This window comes from Bombina bombina, chromosome 3, assembly GCF_027579735.1.
Source record: "Bombina bombina isolate aBomBom1 chromosome 3, aBomBom1.pri, whole genome shotgun sequence".
NCBI lineage: Eukaryota > Metazoa > Chordata > Amphibia > Anura > Bombinatoridae > Bombina > Bombina bombina.
The window spans coordinates 1,177,561,268-1,177,573,319 of record NC_069501.1 but is presented as its reverse complement, the minus strand read 5'-3'; the positions used below and the strand labels follow the sequence as shown (position 1 = coordinate 1,177,573,319).

At 39.3% G+C, this 12,052-nt stretch overlaps 1 protein-coding gene across 3 annotated transcripts in view; it reads right to left on the bottom strand.

The window, feature by feature from the left end:
- Positions 1-12,052, bottom strand: part of MTMR2 (myotubularin related protein 2) — a 267,450-nt gene that overhangs the window by 140,332 nt on the left and 115,066 nt on the right. The window lies entirely within an intron of this gene.

Genomic DNA, 12,052 nt, shown 5'->3' with positions numbered 1-12,052 from the left:
TCACGATGTATACAAATTGAAGAAGCTGAGTGGGATTGGAACCTCTCTAATATACCTTTTATTGTGAGGTACTACTCACTGAAATGTTATAGCCTTTGTATCATCTTGTTATTAATATTGTTGTAATATGCGGCTAGATCTGACGCCGTAGGTTCCTGTAAGTTTTGTTTTCATTCTTTGCAACCAATAAAAAAAGATTTAAACATAACATATCTGTTTAAATATAAATAAAAAAAAACATGAAATATAAAAACAGTACCTGTGGCTTCTCCTTTTATGTAATACCTACAGCACTTAGGGGCCTATCTATCATGCTCCGAATGGAGCTTGAAGCCCCGTGTTTCTGGCGAGCCTGAAGGCTCGCCAGAAACACCAGTTATGAAGCAGCGGTATAAAGACCGCTGCTCCATAACCTGTCCGCCTGCTCTGAGGAGGCGGACAGACATTGCCGCAATTCAACCCGATCAAATGCGATCGGGTTGATACCCCCCTGCTAGCGACCGATTGGCCGCGAATCTGCAGGGGGCGGTGTTTCACCAGCAGTTCACAAGAGCTGCTGCTGCAATGCTGAATGCGGAGAGCGTATTGCTCTCCACATTCAGCGATGTCTGTCGAACATGACCCACTGATCGGATCATGTCTGACAGACACATAATAAATAGGTCCCATAGACTTGATAAGGATTAATGAATGTATAAAGTGGCTAACCCCCTATTTTTTCAGGTTTTTACCTTCTTAACTGAACTGCGTGACTGACTCTCTCTTGTTGAAACAGATTTTTTATATTTCTACATAATTTTGGATGCACCTTCATCAATATTTGAACCAGTTGCTCATTAATCTATTTGTTATATAGAGTCAGCGGAAGATTTCTGTATTTAATACACACTTAAGGGGTATTGTTAAGCTCTAGTAATATGGCGAGAAAGGCAGGAAATGTGGAAAAATCCCTGAGTACTATTTTGTCTGCGGACTCCTATTTCAAGGGTTCGGACCGTGCTGCACATTTGCTGTCTGCTAACAGATGCTGATACCCTTTAAAACCCATCTGCTTAGCCAGAGACACCACCTTGGACTCCTCTCCCCTTAAAAAAGCAAACATAAAAAAAACTTCCTACAAAAACATATATAGAAGAAATGTTTGCTAAAATTATCCATGACCTAAAGCAGGGGAATGCAGCTATTTGCCATGATATCAGTGAACTTGCCTTCAGTGTGTGTGTGTGGAGGGGAGCACTTGAGGATGAGTAGAACTCTTTCAGCAATGATATAGATAAACTTTCCAAAAAGGTCTTACAATTATGAAGAACAAATTCAGGACTTATATAACAGAATAGATGACCTGGAAAATAGGAGTCACCACAACAACCTAAGAATATACGGTAAATCTCCAATGACATGCGCATTGTCTACCTTATGGATGTTTTCTATGCCATTGCAGATGATGGATCCCCTATGAATAGCAACTTGCAGATGAAAGGAGCCCATAAGCCTTCAAGCCAAAGACCAACCACTAACAAACCTGCAAGGGACGTTATTGTTCATTGCCTCTGTTTTACAGACAGGGAGGCGTTACTCTCCTATGCACACTAACAAACGTTGTCTTTCAGGGATATACAATACAAATATTTGCCATCTCCAAGGACCCTGTAACAGCTAAAGGACCTGTCCTCTTTTACCTCGCTACTCAGGGTCAAGAAAATATCCTACTATTGGGGCTTCCCCATTTATCTTTATGCCTTTACAGCAAGAATCCCCTAGAAATAATACATTTCTGCAAGGCCTTGAATATCACTGTCCCTTACCTTATTGCCACCATTAAAAAGAAGCGTCTGGTTCAGCAACCTAATGTGGACCCTCATCGACAAAAAGGCCAAGACCTCACTATTGTCAATGGCATGAAGTAGCCAACAAAAAACTTATGAAAAATCTCTCTGAAGACAAAGATGCAGCTTAGCTTGGGGAGGTTACCAAGGGATGATGAACTGAGCCTTTGTTAACATGGGAGTAGTATTTTGTTTCTGGCTCACAACTTTAGAATATGCTTCCTGTGAGGGAGGAAGTTCTTGGAAATAATTGCCCCTCTAAACTCAGCACTAGCAACCTCCCTTTTACAGGATTCATCCTGTTTTTTTGTTAAAATTGCACTCTTATGTTAACAGTTATATAGTTTTGTTGACAAGTGATTGGGAGACAGAGAATTATTCAAATCCACTTTACTTCCTCAACTGCCTTTCTCCCCTCCGTCACCTTGGACTTTTCTGTAGTTGGCTCTAAGTTAGAGATGGCCTCCTTTTCAACTATTTTCCTTTGTTCAGCCTGCTTGTCCCCCCCCTCAGAACAGGAATTATACTTAGATAATTAAAATCCGATCTCTTCACACCCCCTCATTTTATACCTGTACAATTTAACTATTTTTAGAATGACTTCATCCCATAGGAGAACTATTACAATAGAATTGGTTTATTATCATAAACATTGGCCTATTTAATTATGACAATTAGGCAGCCAATTAAATCCTTTTATATTCTTTGGGTAAATGGCCAACCAGGTAATGGTCCCCTCAAAATATATTACAGTTTCTATCTTTCTGTTCCTGCCCTTTCTCTATTAAACTCTTTCTATAAAGTATTATAAATTATCCGCTAGATCAGTGTTTTTCAACCAGTGTGCCGTGAGAGATCCTCAGGTGTGCCGCGGCAGACTGACAACAGTGTGACATATTTTTTAAATTTTGCTTGTTTTTTTATTATTTATATATATATATATATATATATATATATATATATATATATATATATATATATATATATATATATATATATATATATATATATATATATATATATGCTGTATAAGGCTACAATGTGTGGTTTTTTTAAATTTTGGGATTGTGGTGTGCCACAGGATTTTTTTATGTAAAAAAGTGTGCCACGGCAAAAAAAAGGTTGAAAATCACTGCGCTAGATTACGAGTTTTGCAGTAAGAGGGGTGCGGTGCTAACTTGCACGTTATTGTCACCGCTCACTTCCCTACAGCGCTGGTATTACAGGTTTTCATAAACCTGGCATTAAAAGACAAGAAGTGAGCGTAGAGCAAACTTGTGCTCCATACCGCACTCCAATACCAGCGCTGCTTAAGTCAGCGGTGAGCTGGTTTTACGTGCTCATGCACAATTTCCCCATGGAGTCTAAACACCCCTAATCTTACACTTATTAACCCCTAATCCGCCGCCCCGACACCTACATTATATTTATTAACCCCTAATCTGCCGCTCCGGACATCGCCAACACCTACATTATACTTATTAACCCCTAATCTGCTGCCCCCAACATCGCCGACACCTACATTATTTTTATTAACCCCTAATCTCCCGCCCCCAATGTCACCGCAACCTACCTACACTTATTAACCCCTAATCTGCTGCCCCTAACATCGCCGCCACTATACTAAAATTATTAACCCCTAAACCTGTCTAACCCTAACACCCACTAACTTAAATATAATTAAAATAAATCTAAAGAAAACCTACTATTAATAACTAAATAATTCCTATTTAAAACTAAATACTTACCTGTAAAATAAACCCTAAATTAGCTACAATATAACCAATAGTTACATTGTATCTAGCTTAGGTTTTATTTTACAAGCAAGTTTGTATTTATTTTAACTAGGTAGAATAGTTACTAAATAGTTACTAACTATTTACTAACTACCTAGCTAAAATAAATACAAATTTACCTATAAAATAAAACCTAACCTGTCTTACACTAACACCTAACCTTACACTACAATTAAATAAATTACCTAAATTAAATACAATTACCTAAATTAACCCCTTAATGACAGAGGACTTACCAGGTACGTCATGGAAAAACATTCCCTTAATGACAATTGACGTACCTGGTACGTCCTCTGTTGTTAGAAGCGCTGGAAGCGATCATGATGCTTACAAGCTGCTTACAAGGGATTGTAGTGATGCCTCAATATTGAGGCATCACTGCAATCCCTTATTTTACCCACCGATGCAGAAAGGGCCACTCTGTGGCCCTCCCTGCATCGGACTATAGTGATCTCACATTCGTTGGTGGGTGGGAGCAGCTTCTGGGAGGACCGTTAAGTATATGCTCCCGATCGGTATCAGTCTTGAATAGTTCCTGCAATATCGTCGGTTGCGGCGGGGGGGGGGGAGCGGGGGCGGAAGAAATAGAATATATGACCGGAAGAAATAGAAAAAAAATATATAATTAATGCAGATGCCTGGGGTCCTGGGGATCTTCTTTGAGTAGTAAGGGATCTGGGAGGGGGAGGGATGTAGATTATTAAGGGGGGCCCAGCTACACTACAGAAAACATATTTTTCATCTAAAAAGTAAAAAAAACCCTATTTTTGGGGGCAAATTGGGTACTGGCAGACAGCTGCCAGTACCCAAGATGGCGGCAAATAGGTAGAGGGGGAGGGTTAGAAAGATGTATGGGGGGATCAGGGAGGTTGTGGGGTAAGGGGGGATGCAGACTGCAGACAGTATGAAAAAATAAATAAAAAAAAATAAAAAATGATTTTTATTTCAGTACTGGCAGACTTTCTGCCAGTACTTAAGATGGCTGTGACAATTGTGAGGTGGGGGAGGGAAGAGAGCTGTTTGAGGGAGGTCAGGGGGGGATCAGGGGGTGGGATGTGTCAGGTGGGAGGCTGATCTCTACACTAAAGCTAAAAATTAACCCTACAAGCTACCTAATTAACCCCTTAACAGCTGGGCATATTACAAGTGTGGTGCGCAGCAGCATTTAACGGCCTTATTATTACCAAAAAGCAACGCCAAAGCCATATATGTCTGCTATTTCTGAACAAAGGGGATCCCAGAGAAACATTTACAACCATTTGTGCCATAATTACACAAGCTGTTTGTAAATAATTTCAGTGAGAAACCTAAAATTGTGAAAAATTTAACAGTTTTTTTTTATTTGATTGTATTTGGCGGTGAAATGGTGGCATGAAATATACCAAAATGGGCCTAGATCAATACTTTGGGATGTCTACTAAAAAAAAATATATACAGGTATACCCCGCTCATACAGCGGGTTAGGGACCGGAGCCCCGCTGTAAAGTGAAAACCGCCTTAAAGTGAAACAAGGCAGTTTTAGCTTTCTTTTCCCTCCTTGCCAGTGTGTTTAAAAACTTAAAAACATATTTTAATTAACTTATATTAGGTGTGCAATAGCGCTAAGTTTAGTTTAACACTCGCACAGCACAGTATTCAATAAATACTGTACCTGTAAAATAGTGACAATCACTATAGTACAATTTGCCAGAGTATAGCACTGAGACATAGATTGCACTGTAATGCTGTAAACAGAGTGAACTAAGCATAATAAAATTGTGCCAGTCACTTTTCTTGCAATCTCACGAAGATTACAGCACTGTTTTAAAATCCTTGGATGTTGAACTTCAGCTCCACAAAGCGCTGTATTAGCGAAGCGCTGTAAAGTGAAGCGCTGTAAAGTGAGGTATACCTGTACATGTCAAGGGATATTCAGGGATTCCTGAAAGATATCAGTGTCCCAATGTAACTAGCGCTAATTTAAAAAAAAAGTGGTTTGGAAATAGCAAAGTGCTACTTGTATTTATGGCCCTATAACTTGCAAAAAAAAAAAAGAACATGTAAACATTGGGTATTTCTAAACTCAGGACAAAATTTAGAAACTATTTAGCATGGGTGTTTTTTGGTGGTTGTAGATGTGTAACAGATTTTGGGGGTCAAAGTTAGAAAAAGTGTGTTTTTTTCCATTTTTTCCTCATATTTTGTATTTTTTTTTACAGAAAATTATAAGATATGATGGAAATAATGGTATATTTAGAAAGTCCATTTAATGGCGAGAAAAACGGTATATAATATGTGTGGGTACAGTAAATGAGTAAGAGGAAAATTACAGCTAAACACAAACACTGCAGAAATTTAAAAATAGCCATTGTCATTAAGGGTAAGAAAATTGAAAAATGGTCCGGTCATTAAGGGGTTAAATACAATTACCTAAATTAAATACAATTACCTAAATTACAAAAAAATAAAACACTAAATTACACAAAATAAAATCAAATTACAAGATATTTAAACTAATTACACCTAATTTAATATCCCTATCAAAATAAAAAAAAATCCCCCCAAAATCTAAAAAACCCTAGCCTAAACTAGACTACCAATAGCCCTTAAAAGGGCCTTTTGCAGGGCATTGCCCCAAAGAAATCAGCTCTTTTACCTGTAAAAAAAATACAAACAACCCCTCAACAGTAAAACCCACCACCCACACAACCAACCCCCCAAATAAAACCCTAACTAAAAAAACCTAAGCTCCCCATTGCCCTGAAAAGGGCATTTGGATGGGCATTGCCCTTAAAAGGGCATTTAGCTCTATTGCTGCCCAAACCCTAATCTAAAACTAAAACCCACCCAATAAACCCTTAAAAAACCTAATACTAACCCCCGAAGATCCACTTACAGTTTTGAAGACCGGACATCCATCGTCAACGAAGCCGGGAGAAGTCCTCAACAAAGCTGGGAGAAGTCTTCATCCAAGCCGGGAGAAGTGGTCCTCCAGACGGGCAGAAGTCTTCATCCAGATGACATCTTCTATCTTCATCCATCCGGCGCAGAGCGGCTCCATTTTCAAGACATCCGGCGCGGAGCATCCTCTTCTTACGACGACTCCTGACGAATGAAGGTTCCTTTAAGTGACATCATCCAAGATGGCGTCCCTTAGATTCAGATTGGCTGATAGAATTCTATCAGCCAATCGGAATTAAGGTTGAAAAAATCCTATTGGCTGATGCAATCAGCCAATAGGATTTAACTTCAATCCTATTGGCTGATCCAATTATCATTTGGTTATCTACTGGTACACACAGGTGCCACTCTTGTTTCTTTCATCTTCCAGATTAGTCCACCAGGTTATTATTATTTCCCAGAATGTGAAAGACTTGGTTGTCCCCAAATAAAAATTATATTATAAAGAGAAAAGCAGGAATGATTCAGCCCATAAAGGCAAAGTATTGTAGTGTTAGGACCAGTTAACATTGGGACACATTGTAAGTTGGTGACTGGCTAAGCAGAATATGGCGATATTGGGTGACTAAGATCACAATTTAACTATAAAAGCATAGGTAATTTTTGCATCATTTAAAATGTTTAGTTTATTTGCAAATTTTGATACTAGTAAAACTAAATGGGGTAGCTCTATTTATCAGGAAAGATGTCCCTTTTGAATTACTAAAAAAAGTCAGTCTCTTGTGCACTGGAATGGCCAGTCTGCAGTCCAATTTAGCTGGAGATTTGATGATTGCTTGCTTACTGACACTTTAATGGTCCACCAACTTGAAAAATCATTGAGGGAATATTTCCCACACAATGTCCCTTAAATTTCCTGGAAGAGCGAAGTTATTAGCCAGACACATAAAAAAGAAACAGTATAAAACCTGTATCTAAACACTCCAAACTTCACCTGACTTGGAACTTTGAACAAACAGGGAGATTGCGGAAGTATTCACAGCCTATTATGTCTCTATAATATTAAAAAAAACAACAAAAAAAAACTTATGAGTGCACATTCCAGTTACGGATTCCCTGAACAGGATCCCCTAGAGGTGAATTTGCAGAAGACTAATTCATAATTTGACCGTACATTTATGGACTCATCCATTACCATCTTGAAGGTACAGGGGGTTATCAAAAATGTAGCTAAAGGGCAATAGAGAAATAAAGGTAACACCCTTGGGGTTAAAATGTAAAGATTATTTTATTAGGTCAGTGTAGCAACGTTTCGGGGTTCCTGGCCCTTTGTCAAACAAATATGTAGGTAAAGGGAAGGCCCCTGGCTTTGATGGGGTTATGGTCAAATACCTTTAATTTAATAATATCCTTTGTCCACATTAAGTGAATTAGCTATTGCAGAAGGTGGTTCTTTCCCAAGTATGTTGTAAGCTTCCATCATGATCATCCCCAAACCAGGAAAACAACCTCATTTACCTGCAAAATTATAGGCCTATTTTGCAATTTTAACATAAAATGTAGATATAAAGATCTATGCAAAAATCCTAGCAAATAGTTTAAATACACTGCTCCCTAAACTCATACACTCAGACCAGACCAATGTGTGTTTATACCTGCAAGAAAAACCAGGGATAGCACCATAAAGTCTTTACAATTCATACAATACATGGGTTACCCACATTGTTATCCATGAATTCCGAGAAGGTGTCTGACTGGGTGGACTGGTCATTTATGGCTTTCACCCTGTCTCACTTTGGCTTCACTTTTCAGTTTATTTATAGCATACTCTCACTATGGGCCCAATTCTCTAGAGCTCTCTGGTCTGGTGAGATTCTATAAGAAGCCTTATCAGTATTATGAGGCCCCTTAGTAAATGTTTTAAAAGCAACTTTTTACCATGGGATCTGGTAATCTCATTAAGGGGATTTCACATTTTTTTGTGGAAGAGAGACACTTTGTACAATCAAGTGTTTAGTAAAATAAGCTAATGATTACTCTCCATGCCAGCGAGTTTTTAATAATTGGGCACTACATCACCATCCCTCTGCTAGGATCAATAGTAAGCAGTCATCTGTTTTTCCCATATTAAACAAGGTAAGGATGCCCACTCCCCTCCACATTGTTTGCATTAACCATTAATACTAGCGTAATGCATTAGAAATAACATTACTATTACAGGGCTAACAATAGGTAATACTGCTTACAAAATCTCACTTTAAATGGCAACATTTTGTTTTGCGACAAAAGTAGAAGAAAACAAATTATGCTTACCTGATAATTTTCTTTTCTTCTCACGGGAAGAGTCCACAGCTGCATTCATAACTTTTGGGAATTCAGAAACTGGCCACCAGGAGGAGTCAAAGACACCCCAGGCAAAGGCTTAAATACATTCCTAAGTGGAACACGCAGACATGCCAGTCTATAACTGAAGGCAAAATGATCCCCCGCCGGGTCAATGGACGCCCCCTCAGGGGCCATCGCTTCCCCAGAAGGTCTGACTCAGGCGATCCCACGCCCGACGAACCCTGGTTAACAGAACACAGACAGTATCTTAAAATACCTCTCTAGGGAGATATAAATGAGCCAACGCCATAGATATGGCCATGCGGAGTAACGGCCGTAGGGACACCTGCTTGCGTAGCAAAAGAAGGTTCTGGGGCACGCGCCTCATAGGACATGGAATCCTCAGGGGCGGATGGCTCAGCACACTCTAAATTCCCAGATCCGGGAGAAGAGAGAACTCTAGAGCGGCAATCGGCACATAACTGATGGGCATAGATAACCCGGGCCATTTCAGATTCAATGCAAGACATATACTACGAATCAGAGATATCCGTTTCCAAAAAATCAAAATCCTCCATAACTTGGAGATTGTAATTATGGACAAACACTAAAAGGCACCTTACACCCCCCAATGGCTGGGGCACTCACCACCTCCCGTGAACCAGACAACTAACAAACAGACTCCATCTGTCGCCACTCGGTCAAGGTGCGGAAATGGAACACAACGTGACCACCCCCGGTCACGAGGTGCATTGTGTAAGCCAAAAAAAGCACGCCAGTCCCTAGGACTGCTCAATCTGATGATACAAGAACCTTATGTCCGAATAGCCATGAGCCCAAGTATCCCTACACATTAGCAGATAAAATCACATAACAAACATGATTAAAGTCCCCCCTGTTCAATAACCCCCCTCAGGAGATATTAACTCTTGATTCCATTTAGGATAAAGGAGTCCGACTGGGGCCCTGGCTTCTTTCATTAACATTACATTCACATATCTAAATAAAATGAAATGATCTTACCGGAATCTGCGCCGTGGAACAGGAACACGGCCCTTCAAGTGTGACAGAAAGTAGCATCGCTTCTGACATGGACTTGAGTGAATAAAGGCAGGCAGCGAAACTCGTCAACGCTGATTGCCCAGGAGCTGTTAATATGAGTCAGAATGGTTTCGCAGAAGAACTCCCCCTGCATCTCCGGACTCTAACTTTCATCCATGCCCTCACTTAGAGGCTGACCGGATTACTTAAAACTCCAGTCCCATTTCAAAGAGTACTACCCTCCATGAGAGACTATCTTCAATCTTCTGACACTTCTCTGCCAACCTCCTGAGACGAAAGGCAAAGAATGACTGGGGGATGAGGGAAGTAGGGGAGGTATTTAAGCCTTTGGCTGGGGTGTCTTTGCCTCCTCATGGTGGCCAGGTTCTGAATTCTCCAAAAGTAATGAATGCAGCTGTGGAAGAAAATGGCACACAGCTATATAACATAAATTTTATTCAAATCCAAGGAGGATAAAATATATTCCTTTAAAGTTCATGCAGTCAAAGAAACGGCTAAAAAACATTTTGTTTTGCATCCTGATACTCACTCTCTCTCTACCAACAGTATTACCAGAGCTACAAATCTATGGTCTATCAACTGGAATAAGTCTGAACTACTCAATATTACAGCAATGGAAAGAGAAATTACTTTTATCAGACAGACAATCTGTTAAACTCAAAATTAAACCCATTAGTCAGAAATATTTAGGAATGAAACACTAAGACTCACAATTCACTCAGAGCTCCACTCTTGGGGATCACACCTCAACATTTCTTGGCTAGACAGGATACATACTGTCAAGGTGTCCATATTACCCCAAATTTTATACTTATTTAAAACACTACCACTCCCTCTACATTTGCAATATATTTATTCCCTACTACAAATCATAGACAGATACATTTGTGGTAAAATGAAATCAAGAATAACTAGAACTGCTTTATACTCATCAAGAGACAGTGGTGGACTAGGGATTCCTCACATCACAAAATACCATCAAACTACTGCAAATAATAAATTGGCATCGCCATGACGTTTGGCACCCTTGGCTTGAGTTCGAGGAAACCTGTCTGGGGTACTTAACTTGAAAGATCAAATTCTTGGAAATCTGTCCTTTCCACCTTGGGAATTCTCTCTTCTATACCTAAATTTACCAATATTAAATCAGAAATAGGGGAAATTATGATAATTGACGCTCACACTTCCAGGTTCGACATTTCATTCAGAATCACCCTAATTAGCATATTACTAGACCTTTAACTCACTTTTAAAAACTATGCTCCTCCAGTTCAGTATTAAAGATGCTTTCTTTTGCTGTTTTATAAGTAGCTTATGTAACAGGCCCCTCCCCTCACACACCTATTTTTTTTCTATATTAATGATTGAAACCAACATTAAAATTTTTATGCTTTGATATCTTACACCACAACACCTACACATTATATGCCCCAACCTTACTGACATCTGTTGGAGGTGCTGCAAAGATGGACACTTCACATCTGGTGTCATTGCTCACATATTAAATCATATTGGGAAAGTGTGACCGAATGGGCAGGTCCTGGTATGCACAGTAGACCTTTCCCCACTTGTTTTCTTCAAGTTATTTTCTTCTTCAGTTCATTTCCTTCTACATGTAAATATAGGTGCACTCCTTTTTAAAACTTTGATAAACTGTGTAAAACATCTGATACACCACTCATGGAAAAAGCATGAACACCCAGTTAGTGGACTGGCTGTCCCTTGTGGATTTCAATATATCTTTAGAGAGAATACACTATTGCTACTCAGGGTGAGAAGGAGTTTTTTTAATTTCTGTAGGATACCCACAGAGGCAATACTTCATAAGGAAGCTATATTATAATTTTATTGGTCTGGACATGGTTATACTTCATAGTATTTTATCCCATAACATTTATTATGTACTATGTTCTAATTTTAATATAATTATATTTTTAAACTGCCCTCTTTCTTGATGGCTATAGTGAGGCCTTGACACAACCATTAGACTAAATCACTTTTTCCACCCACTGGAGGGTGATCTTCCGCATTTTGAGTTACTGGTCCCTATCTCCCTCTAATACTGCTTGGGCTATTCAACTACCTCTCTTTCCTATTTTGTCTCTGGTTTGGTCCCCTTTTTTACTTCTCAATGCTCCTAAGTATATGTATATATATATGGCA